Genomic DNA, 19,405 nt, shown 5'->3' with positions numbered 1-19,405 from the left:
CATATCACTCTTCCACAGCACAGTCTCACAGTCTGAAGTCTGAAGAAAGAAGGGAAAACCTATAGGGTGACATTAGAAGAGCTGAATCACGTATGAATTCCAGATCTGCTGTTGTAAAGTTTTGGATCTGGAATCTCTTTTTGTTTCAGGGAAGACCTTTGAGAATACTCAGTACTGTAATAGTGTATGAGTGGACTTTCATAAAGTAAGTACAATATATCCTAAGTTATTACCATTTCTCAACAAGATAATTTCCTTATTTACAGGAAAGGACACTTACCTAATACTGCAATAGGACATTAATCTCTTTCCTCCTACAGTATCTGAAGAGTGTATTTGGTTAAAGTTTTCCAGGTTCAGGGCATTTATGCTTTAGGTATTTTAGAGGATTCATGGGTTTTGATGCTTTAGAAGAGGCAAGATAGAGACACTTTCAAGCTTGGAACTGTTTCTCGCATAATCTTTTCTTTGTGTTTTAGTAATTTGATAAACAAGGTGTCCTCACAGTTAGTTCATTTTGCCAATATCAACGAGTAAGTATTTTCTTAGTCTTCTAAGAAAAAGAGGCCTGAGCAGGTATACCTCATGTATGGATGTACGTGTGTATGTCTATGTGTATCTATTTATCTCTTCAATAATAGCTTTTCAACTCATAAATCAGTTTCAAGTAAACCTGGTTGTGGCATAAATAACTTACTGAAATCAATGTTTTTGAGTTGTTTATTTGACCATACTTCCCAATGTTACAAGACACTCCTGTGCTGGATAGCCCCATATAATATGGTATCTTATTTATAGAAAGTAACTTAATTTACATGGTAAAAAAATGATGAAAAACAATTTTAGATCTGTAGTTATTTTTTTAAAAAATGAAGTTTTCTTTTACTTATTTAAAGCAACTGACCTATTATTTTATTCGTGTTCTGTATGAGCACATCAGTGCCTTGAATTTACTTATTTTTTCCTTATTTTTCGTATAGTGTCTCTTATTCAGCCTCTCCCTTATCCTTTTCCCATAATATCTTAAGAAACATCTAGCCAACAGCTAATTCAAGATATAATGATGGCAACTAGCTCCAGCATGTCCTCTTTAAATTGCATGATCTCACTTTTAACACGTATCATTTCCACACAAATCACTCTCCCTTTTTTGCCTCACCAGGCTAACATGGAAAGACCTAAGAGGGTCTTACCAGATGAAACCACTAATGAAAACAGGTTCATGGCATAACAAGTAAGAGTGAAGTGTGCAAAACTATTGAAGGAATACAATCATGTCCTGAGCCACTAGACAGTCAGTTTGTCAATGTGAACTCACGTAAAGAAATGGATACTGCAGTCAATCCATTCTTACTGGTCATTCCTTATTTTCAGTGGTTGCATTTACTTAGGACCAGAGCTCTGCAGAGCTCGGTTGCCACACAGGTGTTTTGATGGGAGCTCTTTGTAAATCTTCAGTAGGAGCTTGGCCTCAGTAACAGAAACTCATGCTTGTAGCAGGAAAGTCGCTGGCTGATGGAGTGTTACAACAGCCTTCCTCAGAGAGCAAAGGTACAAATCTGAACATATCTGCATAAACTGGCTTCAAGAGTCATAACGTGAAATTTTTATTTGACAGGTGCTCTGTATAGAACTATAGAGAATCATAACTTATATCGACATATGAGATGGATTTCAACTCCCGATTAAAATACCCAAACTTAGGTGTCTACAGGTTGATATGTATGTGTGAGGTAGATGTCTAAGCACCCAATACAATCAATGCGGCCTGGAGGACTCATCAGTTCACCCTAAAGGAGACGACTGCCTGTGATCAACTAAGCTAAATCTGATTCCAAATCAACTTAATGTGGTGGTGAAGATATATGTGTATTTATATTTTTATATCTGTGAATACACATACACATAAACTTATAGAGTAATCATTCTTTTCTTCTGGTCTCACATGACCATTGGGGACATTGTTTCACACTTTTCATAGAATGTGCACTTTGTCATACATACAAATGATTTCTGACTCTCTTCCATGTTATTCCCACTCCCCTGCAAAGGCTCATTTGCCTGTACAGAAGGGTGCAGCCTCTGGCAGACCTTCACTTCCCACAAATAGAGGTCTTTGGCTCTGTATCACTCTTCAGGACACTGATCCACTCACTGGAGCTATCTTACAGTGGAGGCACTCTGCTTTAGAAAAGAGGCAGTTTGAGACTGCTCTTCAGGAGCAAAATGGAACCCCCAGATTCAGAACCTGTCTTCATTTTCTCCTAGCAGAAGAGTTTGGCACAGCCCCTTTCTTCAGCCAGAACTGGAGGTGGTTATTTCAGGCTGAGGATCAACATATGTTAATAAATTGTGCTTACAGAGGTGTCAATTCCACTACTAGGGGAAAAATTAAAAAAAAATAAAAAAAAGGGGGGGAAAAGGCCTTTGAATATTTTACAGCTTTTATCTTAGTAGCCACACTTCTACCCACAGAATCTCCACTGTAATTGGCTTTTATGTGGGCCTGTTAATATGTTATTCAGCAGACAGCATTTTCAATACCTTTATCAGTACAAACAAACCATTCGGTTATTTAGCAAATAAAAAAAAAACAACACCAAAACCCAGCAACAAACCAAACCCACAATTAGACAGACATTAGAACATCCCAGCACTCCTGAGCACCAGTTTTTCATTCACCAGTTCAGAATTTCTTTCTTTTCCTTTGGGTTTCCAGCTGCTCCTAGGGCAGCTGGCAGGGCTGAAACACTCTTTGCTGGTGCCAGCAGAAACGGCGGGAAACGCTCCACCCCGAGTTCACTTTGGTCCTTCCTGAAAGCCAGGAGCAGGAGGGAAGAGCTGTTTGGCCAGCTTTGCTTTTGCCTCCCATCTCTGCTTACGGGCAGCCGGACAGGCGTGCGATGGCAGGATGATACTGTCCACCAGCCTGTAGCATGGGGACCCTACGAGATCCACAGCAGCAGTTCCACCTGCAAATATTTGCTTCAAATGTGAGGCACCATTTCAGGGTGGGGAGGAAGAGGAAGAAGAAACTTTAAGACTATTTCAAAGATAGGAGCAGGGCTCACATTAGGAAATAAAGTGCCTCGAGCCACATTAACCCAGAGGGTGCACTGGAGAACAAAAAAAAACCACCAGGCAGGGCTGGGGGTTAGGAGAAAGCCTCTGAAAGCCACGGCAATTCATTGTAATAAAGTCCTGGGTGTTATGGCATTGTTGTAAGGGGTGAAATTCTTTCACACGCTGAGCAATGTGGAGGCCTGGGGCCCTGTGCGGGACTACAGGTGGCATTTATTTATGGCCAGCTTTACACATAAAGCAGCCCTTCTAGAGGAAGTGTCATAAACTGACTCGCAGCTGGTTTTACATGCTACATGTACAATATGTCACACACCTTGCTTGTGGGACTTCTTCCTCCAAGGACAGATCACAACAACCTACCTACCGCAGTCATAATCCCCTCTGCACGTCCCTGCCTGTGAAAAACCACATTTCTCCCGTACAATTCAAGGGAATAGAAACCAGCAGAAAGATCTAGTGTAGCACTAGTAGAGACACAGCCTACATGGCCTCAGCAGAAGAATCTGTAAAGGACGCATGCTATGCTCCTGAAGTAGGGGAGTTTGAATTGCAGGTCAAACACACCGGCAGAGGCCACGATAGGCCAAATTCAGACACCAGAAAGCCAAAAGCAGAGGTGTTTGATGTAGCCCCCTGCCCTGTTGGGAAGGAAGAAAGATGTACGTGATAAGTCAGTGACCCAAAGTCCTTTACTAGAGTCAGGAGAAAAGGGTGAAAAGGACTTACAACATAGTAATGAAATTAGGGAAAGACACCTTCAATGCTGTAAAGATGAGGGGGATTCCATAAAAAGTACGTGTGGGTTATCCAAAGAAAAACTGAGGCTGAGTGCAGTGATTAGATGCAAAGATGCATTGTATTAAGGACAGAGCCTTGATGTTCCTGTGTTATAAGTGGTCAGGTGAGCAGCCAGTAAACGAATCTCCTGATGTGATGTCATACATAAAGCTGACATAGACTTGCCACCCTACACATCATGAGGACCAAAGCTTTGCACTAGGCAGGGCAGAGACAATACCGCTTACAGCATTTGGTCTTATTGTTAAAGCACTATGAAGACTGCTGCAGTGGAGTTCCTATGGAGCAGACTACAACACCCTCCATCACTACAAGCTGACATCACTTGTTTAGAATTATTTATGGGCGACACAAAGGCAGCAAAATGTTATTTTTCCTGCTATTTAGGATAAGGTATGCTCCCTGCTGATTAGATGAAGCCCTTTCAACCTCACAGACACAGGAGCTTATTTCTCATCATGAACACCAGGTGCAATAACGTGGCCATCGCCTTTCCATAAAATGTGTGTTCAGTGATACACCGAACTGGTGTTTTGAATGGGTGGTATGTCCACTGGAGAAAACTGCATATAAGAAGGCCCTATCAGCTGGAGCCTTTGGATATGCAAGAATAACAGACAGACCCCACTGGTGTGAACACACATCAGGAGTTCAGACAGAATGAAATGTATGAAGCAAGGACACAGTTTCTACATTTTCCACTTGTTTTAAAGAGTACCATGCTCCAAAGCTGCAGAGCTGTTCTTTAGTAAAGCTGCTCTGCTAAAATGATAAACAAAATCTGTTTCTTTGAAGCCAGCAGGAGGCCTTGAAGATCATTTCAGATGCAGTGTGAGTCGTGCAAGGAATGATCTAAGGCCTTGATCACAACACATGGGGAGGGACTGAATTACTCTTCTTATGTATAAATATAAGTAAGCTGTGTAGGACCGAAGGATTTTCGTACGGCCCAGTTGGTGAGGATGAAGTGGACAAGTTTCGATAGTAACAACAGGTCTGGGAAAGGGTGAGTCCAGGAGGAAAGGTCTGATTCTTTAATTAGAGCAGAATCGAATTAGGATTCCTCAGCTGAGGAAAAGACAGTTCTTGTGATGGGATTTGGTAATAGTCAAGAGTAATTATCAAGCAGTTGGCTTCAACAAGGAACTGTAGAGGAAAAGGCAAAGTTTCTATTTTCAGCATTCATTTAACATAACCCTTTATTCTGTTTCCAGCCCACATGATGACGCAACATCCCTCCATTTATATTCCCAGATTTTGAATCATAAAAACATTAATTCACCTCTTAATTATTCATTTAGGAGTTTCTTTGTTGGGCTCTCAGGAATACTATATTAGGCATTTCTTTTGTAAAATGCAGATTTAGAATGTAAGAGGAATGAAGAGTTAGACTTTTGTAAAACTACAGAGGATTTAAAGTGAAAACCATATGAAAATAGACAAACCCTCAATTAAAAAAAAAGAGTTTCCAAAAACACAGACTGCTAGACTGAAATTTCATGTTCTTTGCGTGTTTCTTTTCAAATATGTATCTAGTATTTTCAGATAAAAATGGAATTGTAGAAAGAAATGTGTAACTTCAGAACATTGTAAAAATATGTAAGACTTCAACAAAATTCTGATAGGTATATAAAACAATGTTTTTTCGTTTCATATCTCAGAAAGATATTGTAAAAAACAAAGAGACATATTAGCTTTGGAGTTTTTTGGCTCACATTTCACAATATGATCAAGACACTCTGTGAAGTTTTTTTGAGGATAAATTTTGTTCTAAAGAGAGTGACTAAAATAGATTTTATTGCCTTGTAGTCCTTAGTCACAATGAAGAAAAATGACACTAACAACAGTGTAATAGGCAGTAAGAACTGTGCACCCTACCTCTTTTATACTACAGTGTTAATGCTAGTTTAGATTTGCCTGGAAGTGCACTTCATAACCCTTTATTTGACACCCTCCCTCTTTTGAGTTTTATTATATTCAGTGGGGTCCCCAGTACAAGAAATACGGGTGCTTGTTGGAGCAGGTCCAGAAGAATGATGAGATGATCAGAGGGCTGGAGCACCTCTCCTATGAAGAAAGGCTGAGAGAGTTGGGGTTGTTCAGCCTGGAGGAGAGAGGGTTCCAGGGAGACCTTCTTGTGGCCTTACAGTACTTACGGGGGGCTTAGAAGAAAGATGGAGAGACAGTCTTTTTCCTAGGGTCTTCAGTGACGGAACAAGGGGTAATGCTTTTAAACTGAAAGAGGATAGATTTAAATTAGATATCAGGAAGAAATTTTTTATGATGAGGGTGGTGAGACACTGGAACTAGTTACCCAGAGAAGTTCTGGGTGCCCCATCCCTGGAAGTGTTCAAGGCCAGGTTGGATGGGGCTTTGAGCAACCTGGTCTAGTGGAAGGTGTCCCTGCTCTTGGCAGTGGGGTTGGAACTAGGTGACCTTTAAAGGTCCATTCCAACCCAAACCATTCTCTGATTCTGTCATTCTATTAGGCCAGTGAAAATGACTGTTCACTTTCTTTCCAACTCCAAGACCCCCAGTGGCATCACAAAGTACTGAAGCTACAAAGAAAAGAATTTCCAAGGAAATTTGGAGGGTCGGGGATTGCTTCAAACCAGAGATACAAATATAAGGATACATGCTTGATTTTTAATTTTTTCTTTGACAAACAGTCTTCAATGATTTACCCAGTCATATTTTCTGAATGAAAGGAAAATTGGCCATCGTAATCTTCTAGAAAAAACAGTACTGTTCCCTCAATGCTCTGTTTCCCTGAGCACTTAAATGATGATTTTGTTCGAGCAGCTTCTGAACCTCAGTAAAAAAAGTTTGGTAAATCTAGGTATGATTAATGACATACTTCTTTCTTAAAATAAACACATTGAAAAGTCTTGAACTCCCTTTCAAAGATCAAGGGATCTCCAGTTACAAAACAAAAAAGCAAAAAAAAAAATCTCACTTGGGTCATCAATAGCCTTTTGACTTGTCTAGAAGGATACAATAACTGTAACATCTCGCAGGTTTACCTCCTGGGTATGTTTATATGCAACTTTACCATGCCATTGCATAGGTGTAATTTTATGGACAACTATGCTAAGTGCATTAAACCTTTTATTAAACATTAGATTACCCTTCTTACATATAACATTAGAATAGATCAAGATGACAAGGTCAAGCATCTTTTAAGTGACAGCATCTTTCAAGTGACATCATGCTGCGGCTATATTTACGTAGGGTTTTTTTCCTTCCTGCAGGCTGGAGGCTAGAGTATTTTGCCAATGTGTTGTGACAAAGGAAGCACCTCCATTAGGGAGAAAATTACAGACCAGGCTGAAAGCTGTACTTTATATCTATTCTTCAAGCAGACCTAGGTGACCAACTCATGGTTTTATCCCTAATGAAACACAAAGAAAATTGCACGGCGCAGTATGCATTCTATTTCAAACTGGAAAGCAAGCTTCTTCAGAAAGACTGTAGTTATTCATTGCTATACCATACACATGTATAATAAGCCTGTGTGTATGTACAGCGTTGAGACATCTACCCATACAGACTATATCCACCTATACATAGATAGATCTACGGCATTTAGTTCTTTTCAGGTTACAATAATGATGCAAAACCGTGTGTGTGGGAAGGCCTTCTACTGACAGTGGTTGAAAAAAGAGAAGTGAATAAAGTGGAAATGCTGTGCTTACCAGCTCCCACTGTTCAGGCCACAGAGGGTCACTGAACTGCAGTTCATTTCCTATTCCACTCTCTGACTTCAACACTTTGAAGACTGCTGTAGGGATGTAATCATTCTTCTTGTGCTCGAGTGAAAACCACACAGAATGATCAGTCATTTGCCTGCTCTGTTATTCACCCTCTTTCTCTTTTCATTTTTTCTGCTGTTTTAATATAATTGTAAAGATCGCTATTTCTTTGAAACAGTTTGAAATTTGGATTTATTAGTTAAAAAGATCTTATGACAGCAGACAATTGCTCTCTGAATTCTATATGTTACACACTTCACAAAGTTAAGCTCCTCCAGTGATATCTTCAGTATTTCCTTTTTTTGGAGGTTCAATTCTCTAGAAATTTGATTTTCTAAAAGCTCTGGTTTATTTTGAACAATGTATATTGTCCATCACAGATAACAAGTATCATCGGTGAGCAAATTTACAAACATAAACACAGGGCAAGGGGGCATGAACATTGTAAAAACTTCATATTTAATTTGTAATGTTTTCTTGCAGCGAGATGATACCACACCTTCAATACGATGATTTCAGTATGTGTGATAGAATTATTGGCCCTAGAAAAATAACCTTCTCTCTTTCAATTTTCTTCATTTCCAGTGTAAGACGACAGACATTGGGGTCATGAAACAGCTGGATGATGGAGTCCAGCTAATGGGGGAAAACCAAGTGTGTTTGGCTGCAGTGATGGAAAGTGGGAGGGACAAGGCCATTTGAACATGGCTCCCTGTAAGAGTGCACACACACTGCCATCATGGTCTTTTCCTTGGTAGCATTCCTACTCCTGACATCTGCTGATCAGGCCAAATGGCTGTATCTTCATGGCAGGGTTTATGGAGCAGCGTGTCTTCACACTGCTGATGAATAAACCTCACTGCGTAAAGCTGATTAAGCCTTGTGAGTAAGATATCACGTGATGAGACTCATTCTTGGGCTGTGGGACCATGATGTTACTGAGCTGTTGAGTGCAGAATCTCACTCTGAGAATGCCCTTTGTTGTTGTTACAACCCTTACAGTCACTGCGTTTTGTCCTTTTGGGTGCTGAGTTACTAAACCCAGTCCACAAGAGAGTTCAGGCACAATTTCAGCACAAAAAAACAAAGGAAACTGGGAGACAAGGGAGACCAGGGGCCAGGGACCAGGCTGTGCCTCTCACTGCGTGGGGAATGGGTTACTTGTTGGCTATTACAGCTACACCCAAATCCTTGGTAGAGTAGACCTCATGTCTCGGGCATTTTGGCAATTCTGGGATTTCCTTTGCAGCTCAGACGTCTAGCTGCCTGGCCTGTAAAAATTAAAAGAAAATGCAATAAAAAAAAGACAGAGAACAGAAAAATTGTGATGGCTTCACTGCTGGAAAAAAATCTTCAAGCATTATTCTATGGTTCTGTGATTAACAAAAGGGTGTCCATTTCTACTCATTGTGAACACTTGTCCTTGTGTTACTTTAATTCACTTAGTTGCATTAGGAAATCATTCCCCAAACTCCTGGAACACCTGAAATGCTCATTCCTGTAACACAGCAACAGGCTCTTAAAACATTTTTAGTAGACTATTGTTCTTACAATTTTTACCACCCCTTGTCAAAATAAATCAAACCGTGATAATCTCCACAAGCACTTTAAAAGGATTAAAATTATGGGGAATCATTTTATATACCAAATTACTTTGTATATTTCTATTCTCTTGAATGAGAGGGGAAAATGAATTGGAAATCAAAAGAGGGAATTGCTCTTTTGATATCAGCATTTTCTTTTCTATGGGTGTAATTAAATAGATCTTAGAAGAGTGAGACACAGAAAGGAGAGGCAAGAGGTAAGAAAGGAGAAAGGGACAAAAGGAGGTGGGGAGAAAAGGTATTCTAAGGCCAGAATTAAAATATTTACACAGCTTATTTATCTATGAAAGACACGGTACATCAGGTTCTTGTCTCAGGATTGCCCTAGAAAGCGGAAGACCTCAGCAGAATCTGAGGGACTGTCTGGGTGACTTCCACGCCGCTGCCCCTGACATCCCCGATAAAAGTGTCAGTCTGGACAGTCAGGAGGCAGGGAGGAGGGCAGGACACCAGAGGAGTGCACGGCTGGAGTATTCCTACTGCAGCCTGCTGCTTCTCCACTGATGGACCTGTCCCCAAGGCAACTGGCACATGGGAGAGAGCCCACATAGCTGCTCTGAGCTGTTACTGGTCTGAGGTACACAACTGCTACCTATGGGGGCCTACGCAGCCGAGCTGTGCTCAGCAAATGCTTAGTGCCTCAGCGAATCTAGGCTGCTGGAGTAGCTCCTTATGTTTTCAAGCAGTATGATTTTATAATATCAACAGGAAGGACCATAAATAGAGGCTAAGGGAAACTATTCTGGTTTGCATGCATTAAATCTGCACTGCAGGTAATATTTTTCTCATTTTATTCCTATACAGGTTGCCCTTTTTTTTTTTTTTTTCCCCTTTATCCCAGTATAGGGATTTCCACCATTCTTCTAATGGAATACTATCGATTCCTTGTCATAATTGCAATGCTCTAGTGTTTTGGGCTACATCCTACAATTCCGTGTGGAAGGAAATAATGTGGCACTAGGACAGTGACAAGTCACCTAGTCTTATCTGAGAGGATGTTTGAAAACTGTTAGCAAGGCAATCTGAACAGCTGGAAAGTAGGGTGCAGGCACTGTATAGTATTAGGCAGTTTGCCTTCTCTCTCTTTGCTTCCACTACTCCGTGTCCAGAAAGTTTCCTATAATAATACCCAGTTCACCGGATATCCAAGAGTAGGTCCAAGCAAATGCCTCTCTATAACCTCTAAGCTTTTCAGAGCAAAGCATGTGTATAAGGGAGGGAAAGAAAGGAACTCAGAAGGTATAACAGCAGTGAGATAGAAGTAGTGGAGAGCTAAAGAAGAAACTACCCAGACTGCAGTGAACGTGGAGGTGCTTCTTCCCATCTCTATGTAACATCCAGCCTGTGAATTTCTGCTCCAGCACAGAAGTAAAACATTGCTCAACAACACATTTATTTTTCCAGACTTCCTCCTTCTTTCATTCTGATGTAAAAATTAAGATATACCAACCATTCGAAGTACCTCCAGATTCAAAGAATTGGGAGACAAAACTTTTCCCTTCCTCTTTAAATCTTCCTTCTGCCACACCATTAATTTTATGCAGCAGAAGTATGTGTGTAGGAATGTAAAATCTGTCGGGAAACTTGGAAATAAAAAAATCAAGCTGAAAATGGTGAGGTGAGGCCCCATTAGTGAAGGCTGAATTAAGACTACATGGTATAAGCAATGAGATGTGGTTTGCCCCTTTTTCTATCTGATCGGTGCCTTTTCTTTTGAAAGAAAAGGTAGAAAGTGTGTGTAGTCTGATATAGTACAGCTTTTAATCTACCAGTGAATGAATGATGGTCCAGGAACTTCCATATATATATTTTCAAATGATGAAAAGGATTTTGAGAGTTATATTAAACGTATCTCACTATGAAAAAAAAAAAAAAAGTCTAGTAGCGCTACTTAGTTAACTTTCTCTAACCATAAAGACAAATGTACAAAAGTAACTAAGCAAGGAGGAAAAATCAGGTATGAAGCTGAAAAGTTGAACTGTAAAACAATTTGAAGAAGTTAAAGATGAAGATCCAGGGGAAATCTGAAGTTTGTCCAAAGCACCAGAAGATAAGGAAAGTTTATAGCTGGTGAAATCCCCTCTGTACTTTGCCCAAGAGATATCAAGTAACGAGAGCTAATCTGACAGGAGGTGAATGATACAGTGCATTTCCTAGGGACTCAAAAGAAGGTTCATTTATAATGTTTGGATAGAAGGCAGCTCCCAATGAGGGAAAACGGTCCTGAAAATTAAACTCCTTTAGTGAAGTGTTCTGTCAGACAGACTGGGATTGGGATTGAACTATGGCAGGGACATATTCCAGTTTGGATAATCACTGATATTCGCTTTAAATCAGAGTGGGAAAAGACACCCTCCAGAGGAGGAGACACACACACACACACACAAACACACTCTCAAAAAACACCTGAGCATTCCAGGAAGCAGATTTCCCCTTTCATGCATTGTTTTTTTATCAATTTATCTGGCTGCCGATAGCAGCAAGGGAAAAGGGGAATGGTGCGCTTAGGCAACGGCACCCATCTGTTTGGAGATCTGTCTCATCCCTTTCTATGCTAAACTTTTTCAGGCATCTTTTCCTAGTGTTTCGGGGAAAAATTAGCAGCATTTTGCCCCTTCTCTTGTCAAGCTTTTGAAGCACTGAATGTGAGAATTTTCCTCATAGCAGGTTAAATGCTGTGCGAATATTTGCTTTCATCAAAACCATTGAATTCACTTTTTACTGTGTCCATACCCTTTTATGCTGGCTGACCAGACTGTTCTGGTGTTTATATTTAACCAAACGGATAACTGCAGAAACAGAACATTTTAAGTGGATGGAAAAAGATATTCGCCAAGTGAATTTTACTCCTGTGGGAGTCACTAGTACAATGGAACTGGATTCGACTTGCAGCCAAACAGCAAAAAGAAGTGGAGACAAAGGAATAATAGAAAGGAAGTGAATATATATCCACATATGTAATGCCACATATCATGGCTTGAAAAACTCCCACTATCGTGTCTCGTTAAATATTTCATAAACTATGAGAGAGCTACAATCCCTCTAATACTCATGGCTGGATGAAGAAGAAGTAATTTCTCAAAAATATGTGCTCTCTTTCGAAGGAATTTTACCAGTAAAACCTCTAAGAAACAGAAAGATAAGAACAAGGAGAAAAGAAGGGGGTTGAGACCCAAAATGTATTAACAGAAGGGAGCAAGTGCTAAAATTGCTGAGAAACTTCACGATGCAAATGAAATCCAGTAGAATCTCAAAGTAAATGGCTGGTTTCCACATCCTTATTGCTTCACCCTGTACATAAAGGAAAAACCCGAGGATGCCCAGATTTGCTGAAGGGACAGACACAACCTGACTTCACAGAGAAATCCATTACAGTAGTAACCTCCAACTTCAGACGGGTTTCATAATACACTGTCTTTTCATGAATCTTGAAAATCCCAGGATAGTAAAATATTATTTTCATTTTTGGAAAGGCTTGTTTCAGGAGTCATAGTTACAGTTTTTCCCCCTTACTTCTTCCTGCTGAGAAACACTGTATGGATGGGAAGATAATTAAAAACACAAAGGGACAAAGATAGAGAAACAAAAATAAAATGCTAGGTGACATTTTATTTCTCTCTTAGGTGGAGAACTTGTTCTTGCTTTACTGGAGCTCATATTTTAGAGCAAGTAGAAAAAGTAATTCATGACAACTTACAGGGATTTTATTTTTTTTTCCATATAAAATACAATCTATGCATAGAAATCTTTCTTGGGAATATAGGAAGCAACACGTAGTACAGGAACAGCATATATATTAATCAAGAATCATATCTGACTGAAAGTACACCTCTTTGTACAAAAAGAGAGAGGAAAAAAGCATTCTAAATGAAATGGCTTAAATAGACAGAGGAACCGTGCTCGTAGTACATTGATTATTTTTATTGTTTGTTTATTGAGCACAGATGTGTCAAATCAAACTTACACCCAACATGTTTAATTAAAATACCTGCATACATGTGTGTGCGCACATTTACACATGTGCGCACACACACACACATACAGAGAGGAAAAATAAGCAAGGAAATTCCTTCCGATAGCCAGTTTCAAGAATACAACTGTTCTCCTGTGCGAGAAGCTGTTGCCAGCCAAATAAAATATCAGTGTTCCACTAGGAAATGGTTAGCCAAACAGAAAGTGCAATGAATCTGTAGCTGATGAATATAAGGATTTCTCCATGAAATCCCCTGTGTCAGAAATTATTATAGAGGCTTTCTGTAGTTTAGGACATTCCCAAGACTGGTTACTCAGTGTTATGTAAATGACAAATGGCTAGAAAAAAATAACTTGGAACAGATGAATAAGGCATTTGGTTCGTAGGAAAAGGGATCAATATAGTTTTGACTAGAGGTTTGAAGCAGCTTCTTGTGTTAAAAATAACAACACTACAGTAACCTTCCTATGGCTATCATTATATCAATTTACAGACATTAAAATATGTTTTAGCAAATATAAAAAGTTAAAAGGTGTTTCCTCGTGAAATGGATGGACAAAGCTTCGCTTCTTTTTACGAAGGATTAGTTAGTAAATTGATAGCAGAAAGATTACCTTGTATTACCATCATTTTTACTCTTCTAGTATGAATGATTGGGAAAACCAGAACAATGCGTATTGATACTGATTCAGCAACTTGACAGGGCTTAGTGAGAGATATCTTTAGTTGTTTTTTTTTGTTTGGTTTTTTTTTTGTTTTTGTTTTTGTTTTATTACACTTAAAAGAGGCTACAAAAGACAGAATTTACAGGCCCTACACAGATGTGTGTAGGGAAGATTGAAAGAAGTTTTTTTTTCTGTTCACCACCCACACCCCACACAAGAACCAAATGCAAGAAGTTCCCAAAGAGCTGATGAGAAGCAAAAGGAGCGCAGATCACCAGGGTGTGGTGTGCAAAATGCAATCCCATTGCGTGCTGAGAATTAAAGGGAAGGAGAGAGATTTTTGATGGAAATCAGTCAACTGCAGTGCCTCAGAACTGGGGGGAAATGGAGGGGTGAATGTAGCCAAACCCTTAAAAAGGAAAGGATAAGCTCTGTGTGCAGTGACTCTTGTCTGGGCACACAGACCTCAAACACTTGATCTGACCTGCAGTTCTCAGATCATGTTTAAAGTGCTGCTGAAGTCACGGGAACCCAAATAAATAGAGAATGAAGATATAATAAGGATTTCAAAATTTGACCTTAGATTAGGCAATTCTCTAAGGTTCCTTATCATTTCCCTGTTTTATTTTCTGTTTGTGCATTTATGAATAGTGCACTCACCACTGGAACATCCACATTTTTGTTTTGAGATGTTCTGAATGTCTTTGAGCCGGGTCTTTTCTCAATAACTTGTATGCTACTTTTAACTCCTCCACGACTTCTGTGTCTCTAGCCTCTTTATAGCCACTTTATTAGCCTTCAATACCCTTAATCCATTTGTATATTATGCCTTTAATACAAGAGGGCTATAGCAGCACATGGTATTCCAAATATGGTCTCACTAGCTTCTTACATAGGGCTAGGATACTTCCTCTGAGTTAGGTTCAATACCTCCATTTATACATGCCTCAGTTTTGTTTGCTTTTTCTTTTTTTTTCTTTCCTTTTTTTTTTTTTTTTTTTAACTGCTTTTAAGCACCAGGCCAATGCTTTCTAGTCTTATTCAGCACCCCACCCCTCTCTCTCACTTCCCCCACTCCCACCCTGCACTGCTGAGTTCATGGTCATGGACAGGCTGTGTTTTTTGGACTCGGCGTAATTCAAACATTATTTTGTTCTTCTGACTGCAAACTTGCTGTGGTATGGATCGGATTATCACCAGAGGCGAGTGAACCAATTTGGATTAAATTAAGAGAACCATTCCTTGCCTCACACAGATCTTTGTTTGAAGTTTGAAAATGTCAGCTTAATTTTTATTCACCTGCTGCTCACTTCCTGGTTTTGGTCAGAACTGGAATGCTACAATATTAGGAGAAATTACGCTCCTTTGATATTTTCAGCTGAAATGGAAAGAGGAAATTGGAGATGAAGGATGGTCTTGTGGTTAAAGGAACTGAACAAGGGCTCTTGAGATAAAGGTTTAATACCAGGTTGTGCCACAGGCTACCTTTATGATTCCAGTCAACTGACAGAAACAGAGAAATTGCCCGACTGGATCAGATCAGTGGTCCATCTAATCATTTATCACCTCTCTGTCTCTCCTTGTGTCAGCTTCACAGAAAGATACAGAGCTTCTGAAAAATGCAGGCATAACATGCCTACAAGGGAAGTTCCTCCCAGTACCTCATGCTCTGCAGCATTCTATCCCCTTCTACAACTCTTCGCTATTTCTAAACCCTAACATTTTGCTTATTTTCTCGACCGCTACTGAGCACTGTGCCGAGATCTTCATTGAGCTGTCAAGTCTTTTTTCTGAGTTGTTACAGCTGTTTTCTCTTGTTCTGCCCCCGTGATCAATGGGGGCTTTCTTGACACTGTCATCTTGTCTGGTCAATGCCCAGAACTGGATGCCTTATAATTTCCCAGAACTCGGCAACTGCATGACTCAGAGCATGTGGTTATAATTGTGGCACAGTTCTTTTTCTTTCTACACTAGTTACAGTGCTTGAGCGCGAATGATGTGTTCAAATGCTGCCTGGGATTTGAAAGGAACACTCCAACGCCATTCTTTTCTTCAAACAATAGGTACTTCTGTGATCGACGTATTGTTCCCTGGCCTTTTAGACCACGGCCACTATTATCCAGGTTGTTATAAATGAAAGGTTATTATAGCTCCCTAACAAGTCCTGGAAAAGCGTCCGGCTGCTACAAAACATAGCTGTCAGAGTTCTCATACTCACATAGGCAGAGTTTTCTCCTTGATCTTGTTCCCGAAACCTCTGTTGATAAACAAAGGAAGACCCCGCATGGGGAACAAGGAGCCCCTACCTCATTGCTTGTGGGTAAAATATCACGCATCGTAAAGAGTAACCTCTGCTCATTCTACAATGCTCTGAAGAGCTCTGTTCCATGTCATCTAAGCTTTGCTGCCCTGCAACGACCTGAGCTGTGTTGGAGGACCGCTGCCATGAATATAACTAAAAAAATACAACCCTGTGGTTGCTCTCACTGCTTTCGCTTGCTCTGAGTACTTAGACAACGTTTTGATGTTATTGCTCATGCTGAATAGTTTCCTGTGCAAACATTATCAGTGAACTAAGGAATCAGGTGCTCTTCGTTGTTTCTAAAAGTACCAGGTACTATGCTTTTGCTTCTATGTCAGGTGCTCTTCCATCACTTTTAACCTATCTTTATACCGGGAATTAAGGCTTGGGACTTTTGTTATGGTTTGTCATTGGAGAATTCCCTTGCTTTATAAAGGGTGTAGGGAGGGAAGAAACAACTGTAGGAACAGTTATACTGTCCTAGTGTAAGTGGTAGGTTTTGTAGGAAACAAGCTGGATGCTAGGAAGAGATGAGGCAGAGCTACGTCAACTCTATTGGACCATTACTGGTGCATAGCTGTTATCTTAGGCTGCATTTAAACTGATTTAAATGGCTCAAAGCATGCTTGTATCTAGCTTGTATGACCAGACTCCCTTTCCATGTAGTGTCTGGAGGAGGATTGGACTTAACACCAAGATCAAGATGGAATTTGGTTGTGAAGTGCAAACAGATATAGAAACTCCGAACTGCTTTCAATCCAGTTACAGAGACGTATCCAAGGAGATCTTACACCGAGGTGGAGAAGGCAAAGGGTTATTTTGCCTGCTCTGGGTGCCAGTGGCACAGTATTAGGAAGTCACAACTAGCATCATCCTGGCCATACATGGCTCGAAGGGGAGAACTAAAACCCTGTGTTATGTTCTTCTCTGGGCAGTACCCGCAAGTAGATACTTTCCAGTTTCCCAGAACTCAGCAATTCTATGACTCACGGCATACCGTTGTAATTGTGGCTGTCAAGCCTGTCACTATTTTTTTTTTTCTTTCTACACAGTCCTGGAGGCCAGCTGATCTGCCCAAATAGCATATGAAATCTGAAAGAAACATTTCAATAGGATGTTTAAAAGTAGAGACTCTCTTTTTGTCTTAGGAAAGCACATTGGGCACAGACAAAATCTAAGCAGAAATGGTCACTATTACTAATATTTTGATGCCGCAGCCATGTTGTAATTGTAAGGAAGCATGAAAATTAACATTGCTGTAGTTGTATTAGTAAAGGTGACCAATCAGGTGCCATTTGGGGTCACAGGCAAGAGCTCCAGCTGCCACAGATCAGGTATCCAGCACAGACTGAATGACAGAGCAGCCACAGGATGGCTTGCAGTGCTGTCAAGAGTTTCTGTCAAGATGCCTAGAAAACACGAAAGGATCAAGGGTCTTGAGATCCAAATCCACTTTCTTCAGTGCATACAAAAATTAGTTTTGTCAATATTCTACAATTTAACAACATGATATTTAAATAGTGTTGTACGTTGTCTCTGTCTTCCCCACCTAGCAGATTTTCTACTCAGTAATTATTTGTGCCATTACAGCTTTTCCTCTGCTCTTTTTCAGGTTCCAAAGGATTTTTTTTCCCCATCTATGTCTCTGGAGATGGTAAGGCATAAACTGCTGCAGGGACTCATTGTCTCTTTCTAGAGACCCTTCATGCGTCTCATCTTTCAGGAGGAGGAAAGATGATCAGAAGAGCTCTCCTTTCTTGCTCACACAAGAGAAGAGAGAACTGTATCCTGAGATGCTACATTCACTTCACTCTCTTCCTGGCCTTCCTTGTTCCTTCCTTCGTTTCAGAATAGTATCCATTCCCTACAGGAAAGAGGGATGGTGAGAACCCTTCCAGTTTCTTTGAGCATGACAACTTTGAATTATTTGCAGTTGGAGCAGGGGGAAGTGCAGGAAGCAAGGACAGAATTTGTGAGGACGTAAGGGCTTTTCAAATCATCACCAGATTAGTTCTTACCCAGGAAACAGGTCACTCACAGAAGTATGGCAAGGATAATAACTAGGAAACTTTGGGCAGTTTTAGAGCACAAAGAACCTATAATCTGAGAGCAAACAAAGTCCCATGCACATTCTGTCTATTCCTTTAAAAAACCAAAAATAATCCAGTGTGAAAACAGCTAACTAATCAGTACCACTGCCCATCAAATATCTCCAAAAACAGTAAACACCAGCTGTAGCTCAGTTAAAATCGACAGCTCACAAAGGAGAAACTTTAACTCAGAACTGTATTTCTAGTCAGGACCCTTTAAATTATTTTAAAGTCTCTTTTTTTTATTTATTTAGAAATCAAAATGATAACTAACACATAAAACAGTGGAAAATAAATTAATATACTACAAGGAATAATCCGGTATTCTCAACTATCGAACTCAGTAGTTCAAAGATATGTAATCCTTTCACAGCTCCAAAACCACTCTGTATGCACAAAAGACCTTTAAAAAGGGGTGCAAAGCAACAATTTGGGCTCAGTTTAGTTTTCAAAGAAAGAACCCCTGAGACTAGGGAAGCCCCCAGGAACCACAAAGACTTTTCTTTTTCTTGTACTGTCTTCTTGTCCTACGAATGAATGAAAGAATGAACATTTCTTTTCATTCTTTTCTTGTCACAGAAGCTTAGGTGTTATACCGTAACCTTTCCAGCTGCCACGTTGTATACCCTACGACTGCTGTCTTCTCTCCTCTTTCCTCCGGCTGCCTGTCTGAAACCATAAAGGGTGACCTTGTTTTCCTTGTGCCTAGGAATATGACTTATGGTCCCGTTGTGCTCTACCTACTCCTCTCCTTTTTCTCATATGGCTTTTCTGACACTAGAAAACCCTTCCATCAAAAAGTCAGCCAGATGGGTAGCTAACTATATGCTGGGGGAGAATGTGAAGGTTCTGAAATTTCACATGTCTGAATGAGTTAAAAGAACTATCAGATCCTTCTGCCTTGCATCAGAATACAGAAGCAGATGCTGAAATGTTAGTAATTGAACAGCTTTTTAAAGACAGGGGAAAAAAAAATCAGTGGAATGAGTTAATTAGATAATGAAGGGGATAGATTTAGTAATTAATTCAGGTTACATAAAGCTTTTGAGAATACTATGCAGAAAACTCATTGAGAAAGGTCCATCAGGGGCTTGAATGTTCTCCCCCTCCTTCTCCTGACATTTCTGCCTCCTTAAT

Source organism: Vanellus vanellus, assembly GCF_965231255.1.
Source record: "Vanellus vanellus genome assembly, chromosome: 1".
In the NCBI taxonomy this organism is placed as follows: Eukaryota; Metazoa; Chordata; class Aves; order Charadriiformes; family Charadriidae; genus Vanellus; species Vanellus vanellus.
This window is presented reverse-complemented; position numbering follows the sequence as displayed.